Source organism: Lycorma delicatula, chromosome 2 (genome assembly GCF_047948215.1).
Source record: "Lycorma delicatula isolate Av1 chromosome 2, ASM4794821v1, whole genome shotgun sequence".
NCBI classification, from domain to species: Eukaryota; Metazoa; Arthropoda; class Insecta; order Hemiptera; family Fulgoridae; genus Lycorma; species Lycorma delicatula.
In genome coordinates, this window is record NC_134456.1 from 237755724 (window position 1) to 237766994 (window position 11271).

Sequence of the window (11271 nt, forward strand, 5' to 3'; positions counted from 1 at the left end):
ATTATTGTTAATTCAAATATACAATTATTCCTAACAGTTAATTCTAAAAAAAAATCCAAATTTTGTACAAAAAAATATTTTCTATACTACACACAAACATAGAATTACAATCAAGTACTGTAAAATAACCTTAATTTAAAACTAACAGTTTTGTGATTATTAACAAATTTTTTTATTTTAAAAATTTACAAACTCAAATTAGATAAAATCCCAAATTATTTTTGCAATATTCCTGCAAACAGTTTCCAATTAACACTTCAAATCCAGTTAGTAGCAATGATACATGTATCATCGTAGAAGCAGCACTCTTATGAAAGCCAATATGTGATGATTTCAACAATTTTCTCATCTACTTAAGTAACACAATAATTCTTCTGAACTAATGGATATTTCTTCTTAACTTCACCTTCTGACTGATAAAATAAGAGGACAGCTGAAATGTAATGCACACTGGAACATAATGGGAGAACAAAATGTTGCAGAAAGCAACAGAAGCTGTCATCTTGTAGTTTCATTCTCCTACTACTAACATCCAAAATCTGATTCATCTCCCTCTCATTTTTTATTTATCACTATTGTTATGGAATAGAATATGCCTGCTAAATGGATATACAATGTGAGGAATTAAATTTCTAACAGCAGAAAAAGTGAACGCTAATAATATTCATTGTCAAATAAAAACCGTTTACAGTGATGAAACTGTCGATCAAAATATTAAGAGTAGGAGAACAATAAATTTTGTTTATCATAAGATGGTACAGCGATATTGAGGATGAACCTCGAAGTGTTACCAATTTCTGTGACTTATGGTAAACACCAAAAGGAATTGGAGAAACGGATTCAAAATGATCTTCACAACATACAGTACTAACACACTCCCACCCAGATAGGTATATCAAAGAAGGGAAGGACATATATTTTTACATGATTGGTCTACCATAAAATCTGTTCAAAGGTAAGTGTTCAGAGAATTGTGAAGTTGAAATTTTAATACATTCTACACTCTCCATACTCATCAGATTTAGTGACTTGCAAATTTCACTTTTTTCAATAATTACAGAGGGATATACGGGGATTCATTTCACTACAGATGATGAACTGAAGGGTTCTTCATTGAATTGAAGCATTCTTTATTGAATGCTGGTAGAAGGTTTTTCAAATTTAAAATAAGAAAAACCAGTTTACCCTTAGGAGAAATGTATAGCTGTTAATGGTGACCATGTTAAATTTTTGTTGCAAATAAAATGTACTTTTATTCATATTTGTTTTACTTGACTTTCATTTTTGAGTTATTAGTGACTGTGCATTACATTTCAGTCACCCTTGTATATACTTAACAAATTTAATAATTTTCAGCTCTTTTGCATAATTTATATAATTAAATTACAAGTATTTATTTATCCAAAGGTACAGCTTGCATTTCATTTTTGTTGTAATCAACATTTTTCAAATTTTCTTTGGTAGACAGCAGCTAGTATTAATCAGCAATATACCAATCATGGTTACGTTAAACTTAGTTCTGCAAACTTAATATTACATATTTTATTCGATGCTAAATAGCCCAGATTTTTCCTCTAATAAAGATAACATACACTGTATCAAAAATGTTTTCCTCTTTTTGGTATACCTTTTTTTATATTATCTATAAATATAGATATATCATTTGCAAATCCATGTCAGTATACACGGTTTTGAAACCGTGTATACTGACATAATACCGTGTATTCAGTCATAATAGTCAATAGATAAATTAGATAAATGTCTTATATTTCTTTGTTTACAAATCCACAAAAACATTTATTACTTGTACTCTGTTTCTTTAACTGTTTTCCTGTTCCAGGATATTACACATCAACCCACCGGGTTGGTCTAGTGGTGAACGCGTCTTCCCAAATCAGCTGATTTGGAAGTCAAGGGTTCCAGCGTTCAAGTCCTAGTAAAGCCAGCTATTTTTACACGGACTTGAATACTAGATCGTGGATACCGGTGTTCTTTGGTGGTTCGGTTTCAATTAACCCACATCTCACGTATGGTCGAACTGAGAATGTACAAGACTATACTTCATTTACATTCATACATATCATCCTCATTTATCCTCTGAAGTATTATCTAAACAGTAGTTACCGGAGGCTTAACAGGAAAAAGAAGGACATTACACATCAAGCTGCAAACAATGTATCTAAACAGTTGCAAGATAAAATACTATTAAATTTTTTTAAAATCTGACCCGCAGCTACCAAAGATTTACACATATATTATTAGTAGAAGAATTATGTTTGTACACTGCTATATATATGAATCAAATTCTACTCAAGGTTTTAAATAAGAACTACAACTTTTGGAACAGTTCTTACATAAGAAAAATCTGAAAATGGCTCATGCTTTATTTGACTGAAAGAATCTAACAGTTAATCAAACTATAGGACCACTATTTCCCTACTCAAAGAACTGACGGTACTCGAGAAGAAAGGATTTATACACATTTATTTTCAAAGTTGCTGCTTGTAAAGATATACTGTTATAAACTTGTCCTTTTTTCTTAAACTACCATACTCAAACCCACAATCATATATGCTAAATTATACTCATTTTCTCACTGAAATTATCCTTTATACAAGTCACCATGGTGTCTTTTCAAATTAAAACTCATTTATTTATACTATTAAAGTATTCAAGGCAAAGAAAAACAACTGAAACTAGTTCAGAAGGCTACTAATGAATGATTAGTTACAATTCATTCACATAAGTATAACTAAGTATTATAAGTATGACTAAGTATTACTAATAAGAAAAATTTAACTTCTAGGAGTACTAGAAAATTATTTAATGTGATCTATTACAAAGGTATTCTTAAGATTCCATGTGTAATTTAAACAATTCTATACAAAGTGCAAAAAATTTGTTTACGCTCATAAAATAAACTAAAAACCAAATCAGTACTAACTGGATAAATATGGCCTGTGTGATGTTTTTTTTAAATTTGTTTTTCACAATTAAATGAAATAAAATATAGATAAATTCATTACTGTTTATTATTTGATTGATTATTTTTTTTATTAGTAAATTTTATCAAATTCTACAATAAGAAGACTGATAAGAGTGCATTATATTAATTATTCTTATAATATTATCATTACACAATTAAACCTAAGTATGTTGAATTTATTTGTGATAACATTTCTTTTTTTACAAAGTGAATTCTTTATGTTAATTACAATGCTTTAATTACATCAAAAAATAAAAATAAAAATACGGTTAAATTACATAACTCTAAACAAAAATTAATAACAAAAGAAATACCATAAATAATGACACAAAAATACAAATAAACATAAAGTAATCTTTGAACAAAAAGTATGAAAGATTTTTTATTATCTTTAAGCCAGTTAATTAAAATAAAGTCTCTCAATGTCCATCAGTTAAAATTAAAAATTCTAGGAAGCAAAACGCACATTTATAGTGCAATTTTACAACGCATACTGTACATAAAATAGCCTACAGTTAAAATAAATTTTTTTACAGTAAAAATTTACCGCCATGATTTTAAAATCAAATAAATGTCTGCAACTTAATATTTTATAATGTTGAATATATAATAATGCTACATATAAAAACACACAACATAAGTTAGCTTGTCTGGATAACTTTTGTTACTGCTAATGATATTTCTAGTTAATAATATAACTTAAATAAAAAAAATAAAAAAGACAATAAAACAAACAATTATAAGTTAACTAACAGTTCTGATCGTAAATAAGTGAATAGAGTGACAGAAATTGAAGATAATTTTGTCTAACTTAAATTCTTAAAATTATATTTGTGATTATCAAATCCATTTAAACTAATTAACACTGTTCAAATAATATTTTTTTTCAGAAAACAACAAATGCATAAAACTGTACAAAGAGAATGAGTGCAACACAAAAAATTAGTGTGATAAATTTATAAAAGTAAAAAAAAAATAACATACAACACAAAGCAATAAGCCAAACACAATAGTGATTGTAAGAAATGAAGAAATTTTACTACAAATGGTTTGTCTTAACATTACGAATGTATTTTATTTTTTGTATATAGTGTATTCAGATGTAAAACAAATGAAATCAGATTCTTTAAATTTTATTAATAATGTATGTCAAAAATTGATTTAAAATGAGCAATGAAAAGTAATTATTGTGAAAACAAAACACAACCACTAACTCAAAACAAACTGCTAACTTAGTTGCAACACAGAAGAAATAACAAAGGACTATAACAAGTCCTACACAATAACAAAAATTGCAAAATATAACATGACAATAACAAAAATTACAACATTAAAGTATTTAACAAAATATGGAGTCTCCTCAACTATAATTAACATGTTTATTTATTCAAATAACTTTGATGGTTACAACTTTCAGTAAATAAATTATGTTCAGAGATATTGGCATCTATAAATTCCTACCAGAAAAAAGTAAAATAATGAACACTATCTTCAGATATAACCCCTTATAAGTGATTTTGTTTATAAATAAATCTCATAAAATAAATAATGATACATTTATGTAAAATAACACATGGAAGTGTGGGGAATAAATAATTAATCAGTAACAATAAACACTCACAATAAGCACATTAACAAACAAAACACATATTATTTCGTTATTAAGAAGTGACGCAAAACACTCATCGTATGTTAATATTTACTTTCAATTAATATTCACAAGCAATACCATATCCTACACAGGTTGTTCCTTTATATTTGTCAAGTCCTACTTTTGCTTTAATAAGTAAATCCACACAAACACCCATCCATTCGTCTTCCTTTCTTTGCATGTAGAGGAATACTTATCGTGTGAATAAATGCAGCATCATATCTTCATATGAGCAGATATTACATTTATAAATTTATTTATGAGTGTTAACATATCATACACAGATTTGTACTCATGCATCCCTACAAAGTTAAATTTATACATAAAAATGTCTTTTTAACAGAGACAGTTAAGGAATGAAAATTTAATGCATCAATATCCATTAATTAACATAACACCAATTGCAATTGAAAAACATTAAGATTTTGAAACTACGAAGATAAGCTTCCTTTTGTTGAACTTATTGATAATATTTTATGAATAGTTATATTTCTCTTTGCTGTTCCACACTTGCATGTACTTTGTTTGGAATAAATATTATAAAATATCAACAAAGTATATCTTTTAAGAAAATTCATTTAAATTAAGATCCAGTAACTATGTAAATAAATAAATAAATTTCTTATTCTGATCGATATAGAATAATACATTATACAGATTATGTCATTACAAGATAAAATTTAAATATAAAAAAAATTATGAATATGTGATTAAAGTCCATATTAATTATTTTATTAGAAACACTTGAAATAATGTTAAAGGTAAATAAATTTTTTAAAAAATACTACAAAAAATTCGCATTTCAGGAGCTGCTGATGAAAACTATTTTGAGCACATATTTATGTACAAGTTGAATGGGACACAGATAAATAATTTATTTTTATTAGTATAAAAAAAAATTATCAAAAAAGTAATATTTTTTCCATTAAAGAAAATCTTTTAATTTTATTTTAAATAAATTGGTGGGAAGAATTTTTCAAACGGTTTGGCAATCTATTAAAAATGGTAATGGAAGCATAAGGGCTTTTCTCATAAGTCAAAGAATTATGTTGTTATATGAAAACAGTTAAGCTGTTTAGTTTGGTATGAAAAATGGAAAAATGAAATACACATTCAAAAATAATAAATTAAAATTACTGAATTTATCATTCTAATTATAAAAATTCAAGTCAGAAACCACACAAATAAATATTTAAAACAAATCAAAATAAAACTGAACTCGCACTCAAAAGTTAATAATTAACATAAATCTAATACAACAGCACATTTACATTATAAATACAGTCATTTGAAATGTAAATAAACAACACTACAATAGACTATATTGAAATGTGCAATTATATATAAAATTACACCCTAGTAGCAGACTATAATAATATTGTTAATTTTTTGTTTCACTTACTGGTTTCCCTTTTTAATACAATCCTAACTATATAGATGGTAAAATTGGATTAAATGAAAATACATTCGCTGTAATAAAAATGACATAAATTCAAACATAAAAGTAGATTAAAAAACAACATTAGAAAAAAAAAGTAATTATAATTGAAACATTTAAAACTTTTTAATTCAAACAAGCACACACTTCTCAATAAACATTTAACTAACTATAATATTGCTTTGAAGATAACAACAATAATAAATTAAGCGATTAATAACAAACCTAATACTAGCATTTATAATAAAAACGTAAAATGCAAATATGAGGATCAAAATTATAAATAGGAATAAGTGGGAAAAATTATCAAAAAATGTTTGATCATAAAATTACACACAAGACTCTAATAGGACAAATCATATTAGAGAAAGAAAATAAATACAATTTTTAAGAAAGAAAATATATTTGTATTGGAAATGAATAGTACACATTTAAACGTAAATGCTTGTAAAAAATTTAATAAAAAAGAACAATCAATGAAAATGTTATTAAAGAATAAATAAATATGACTGGCTTCAGAAAAAAAGCTGATTATTAAAATTATTCACAAACTTATAATTAATATTTAAAAAAGTACGGTACCAAAATATCGTTTACTTATCTACCAACATTGTAATAGTAATAAAATTAATAATGTTATTTTAATGATAGAAATAGTAAACAAATATTACTATTTTAAAGTTTTTGGTGTTTTTAATTATCTCCTTATAGAAAAAAATCCATTCTGAAAAAGAATAAATTTCTACTACAAAATTACTTTACCAAGATAAAAAAGAAGGAAAAGCAACAAATAAAAAAATAATTTTAATAAAAAATATATAAATCCTAGTTACCAATAAAAACAGCCACAATAATATATTTTGTTAACATTTAACAGTTTTATTAACTTACTTTAATGATTATTTTCCTGATAATAATGAAAAATTGTTCCCAACATATAACACAAACCTATGTATAAGATCTTATATACATTATGCAGCTCTAATAATGGTGTAATTGACAATTCCAAAAAAAAATTTTAACAAAAACTATTAGCACATGAAATATATCCTATTATTAAAATCTCCAACAAAAAAAAAAATATTATTAAAACAGTCAATAGTTTAAAAAAGTAAATTTACAATTCAAACAAACAACTGGTTTATAATTAATTACTGAATGGAAAATGAATTAGAAGGCTATGCAGCAGTAAACACCAATCAACCTTCCTTACCACCACTATTTCCTGTCACACCATATCATGTGTTTTCAGTCATAACTATGGCTAAGCCAATCCTAAATCACTAACCTATACCTAAATATCTGTTCCACTATAATAGCGTAAATAATAAATATTTATACTAATATTTTTTTTAGAAAATGTTATCCACAGATGATAAACCTCTTTCTACAGTGATAAACCTCTTACAGATTTTGAATTCATAAATATTTATTTTATGAACAGTAAAATTATAATTTCATTTAACTCAGTAAAACTTTGTTTTTAACCTTTTCTTTAGTCTACTAAAACATGAGTTAAGATATGAAGAAATGAGACTGAAAATCAGTATTCATTGATTTTCATTCTTTTCACATAGGATTAAATGATTAAAAAATGTTAATCATTTAAATAAAAATGTGTTAATTCTTTTGTTATGTATCATAGGCTAAAAAAAATTATTTTTAGTAACTTTAAAAGTTCAATTTTAGGGGAAATGGACTAATAAAGACAAGTAAAATGCATATGCAAATAGTATATATCTTTTTTTGTTACCTTAAGTATAAGAAATTCAGAAAAATTGCCAAATGCTGTGTTCTGTAGGGTTCATTCATAGCAAACCTAAACTAAATTTGAAGTTGCACTTACTTAAAAAAGATATATTACTTTTGAAAGATTAAATTAAATTATCATAAACCAAAGGGTATATTAAAGCTAATACTTTTGAGTAGTTTTTTCATGTAACTGTTATGAAGTTTACATTGCTGATCAAAGTGCACTACCTGCAAAAATTGTAAATTTGTAAATTAAAATAAAAATTTAACGCAAATAATCATAAAATTTTAAATAGCGACTGCAGTAAGATATTTATATTATCTCCTAAACTCCTGAAATATGGCTAATTTTTAAAAAATCCTTTCTTTGTCAAGCATTAAACTAAACCTCAACTGATATAATCAGAATATAAATCCATAAAAGGTTTACAGGTGTGATTATTACGTATTATTTCTCATTGTGAGTTCATTTTTTAAAAATTAAACTGTATATAATGTGTTGTTTCAACTTATGTTGTTTTACAAGAAAAGACAAAAAAAATAAAAGTTACATTGATACGAAATTACCAAATTTTTTATGCACTACCGTTAAATTTTTTTAGTAACTATGAATAGTTACTACATCTAAACTTTTAAAACTCAATTGTATAGAAGTTAAGCCAGTTTTTTAAAGGAAACAATGTGGTTATGTGAAAAAATACAAAACCGCATTTCTTGTAATTGCCTTTTAGTTATACAACCCAGTTCTAGAAAACGATTTCCAAATTATTCTTTGTGGTTGCAATAAAAGACTGTGGAGCTTGCAGTAACAAGAAAACAAATTTGTACTGCACACAATGTAAGTACATTAAAAGAGAATAACTGCTTAAATGTTTTCACAATCAAAATCTGTCAACAAAGTTGTAATACTTCCTGGCATTGGTTACTTATTCTTGTGGAAAAATGATACATTACCCAAAACGTTTTTTGGGATGGGGTAATTTATGATGACGTTTTATGTAAAATTATCATTAATGTTTAAATAAACCAAAAAAACTTTAAAAAATTAAAAAAACCAGAATTTTCTTTTCTGCTCCCCACCTCCAAAATCAACCTCCACAAACCCTTTTTGATTTTTCTAGTTTACAAGTTAAATGGAAGAAACTGAAAAAAATTCTACTAAAAAAATGTACAACCAATAAAAAGTTACCCATGATTTCTTTTTTCAAATGAATTGTGATGAAATTTTATTGTTAATATTGATTAAACAAACATTTTAAAAAATTCATATTTTTAAACTCTGATTGGCTACCCCTTCCCCAATATTGCCCTAAGTATTTTTTTGGTCAACTGCACTACCACTATGCCTAGGAAGACAAACTCATTTAAAAAATATGCAATAAATAAAAGATAGCTTTTTATGTTTGGTAAAGAGGGAAGGACTTTTGAAATTAAAAAGAAAAAAGTTAAAGATATGCATGCACGCATGTACTAAGCTATAAAGGGGTTATGTTCGCAAAATTTTGAGGAAATTTTCCCCAAACATTTTACCAACAAATTGCCCCATATACAAGTCTCTGTACAAAATTTCAACAAAATCAGTTAATCTACTCAAAAAGTAATTAATGCACACATACATACAAACATTATCCCCCACTTTTTTTTGTTTCTTGGAGTCTCTGGGTAAAAACAAGAAATGCAAAAAACCCATAACCCTTTTCTTCACTGATTACAATACTTTCCTTTTTGCCGCATACCTGCTAGAGCTGTGGTGCCAGGAAAGTAAAAGGTTCAAATATCTTAAAGATGATACTGAGAAGAAAAATCTTACAAATTTGTTTTATTTTGTATTAAACCAATAAAGATTAGTATTTTTTATTGTCATTTCAAACAAATCAAATTTGTTTACTTGCATATCAAATATATGAGTGTACTTTAACCATATACTATTATAAATAGACCTACCCTACCTTGAAATAAGGCTTTTCAGCCAGGTCAGTTCTGACATTCTGTATTTTAAAATTCAAAGATCTGATACTGAACTAATGACTTCAAAAACCCAGATGTATATTTTTAATAGAACTTTTGTAATTTTTTTTTTTATTGGCCACATTGGATCCTCTATTTATAATTTAAAATTGTTTTGCAGTCAGAGATCTGAAAACCCCAAGATTATTTGATTTATATTCTTTTAACTAAAATACATTAGTTTTGGTTTTTAATTTTCAAAAATGTAATTATTTAAAACAAAAAGAGCAGAGCTATAACTGTTTCTATAACTGTAGTTTTTATCTGGTAAAACTACAATAACATTCACAATACATTTTGTTAATCACATTATTGAAGCAAACATGCATCCCAAACCATAGCAATTTATAACATAAATAAACTTCATAAATACAAATATACATAAATATTTATAATTACATAATTTCTTATCATATCATGATTTAATGGCTGATGATATAAACACTACCTTAATGGAAAATTTTTATAATCATAAATTTCATGAATATAAATGGCCTTGACTATAATTACTCAAACATAATTTTGATAAGCATTTTCTTGTGCATTCTACATAATCATGCAAAAAGATGAACTAAATTTCTATCACCCGACAATAACAAAATAAAATCGCACAAGTATTACATTAAAAACGTAATGTAAATTACAACAAAAACAATAAATTATTATTTGATTAAAATTTAGCTGCAAAAATGTTCACACCAGTTAATTTATTAATTTTCATTCAATAAATAATTGTGTCTGTACGTCAAACAGATTCACGTCGTTTCAAAATGTCAATACAAAAACAAAAAACAACAATATTAGTTAAAACATTATTACCGGACTACTGGTAAGCAATTCAAATTAAATTTCACACAGATTTATAAACTGTCGAATTCAATGCTTTTATACAGAACTGCAGTGAAATATAGAATTAAACAATGTATAATGCATTTAAAATAAGGCGGAAGACGTCACAACTTGAAAAACCCTCCATCCAGTATCTATTTTAAGCTTACCTACCTCAATGCATAACCTGTTAATTCAAATTTAGTGTAACAGTCAGAGCTCCCTCCAACATAAAATTTTACAACACAACATTGAACTTTCTATAATAACGCAATACACCTTTTGCTCTCGAAACGATCGGGAAGGACGACTGCCTTATTGAAAACTCCTTTGCAGAAAGCTATAAAGCAACTACACTGACATCGATCAACTCACCCGGCTAAACAGAACATAACGAGTTAAATAGTACCAAAAAAGTATCTTCTTCTTACTTCCCGGTTGCGAAAGGAGATTAGCTCTCTTTTCAGCAAAGATGTAGTCATGGTAGATATTACTATTTCCTAATTCTTTTTTTAATGAAATACATGGAAATCCTATATAACTTTATTACTGAGAAGTCCTTATCAATAACTTGGCCAAAAAATAATTATGAAATTTATTTTACAAACA

The 11271-nt window shown here is 26.1% G+C and overlaps 1 protein-coding gene across 9 annotated transcripts in view; it reads right to left on the reverse strand.

The window, feature by feature from the left end:
- Window positions 1-11099, reverse strand: part of LOC142319779 (lysophosphatidylserine lipase ABHD12) — an 82070-nt gene extending 70971 nt beyond the window's left edge. Inside the window, exon 1 of one of the 9 annotated variants that reach the window (XM_075357454.1) lies at window positions 10942-11099. The gene's annotated coding sequence lies outside the window, so the exon portion shown is untranslated. Of the gene's footprint in view, window positions 1-9776; window positions 9938-10832 lie in introns of those variants that run through there. The other 8 variants (XM_075357461.1, XM_075357452.1, XM_075357450.1 and 5 more) reach the window with 8 other exon arrangements.
- Window positions 11100-11271: the final 172 nt, after the last annotated feature.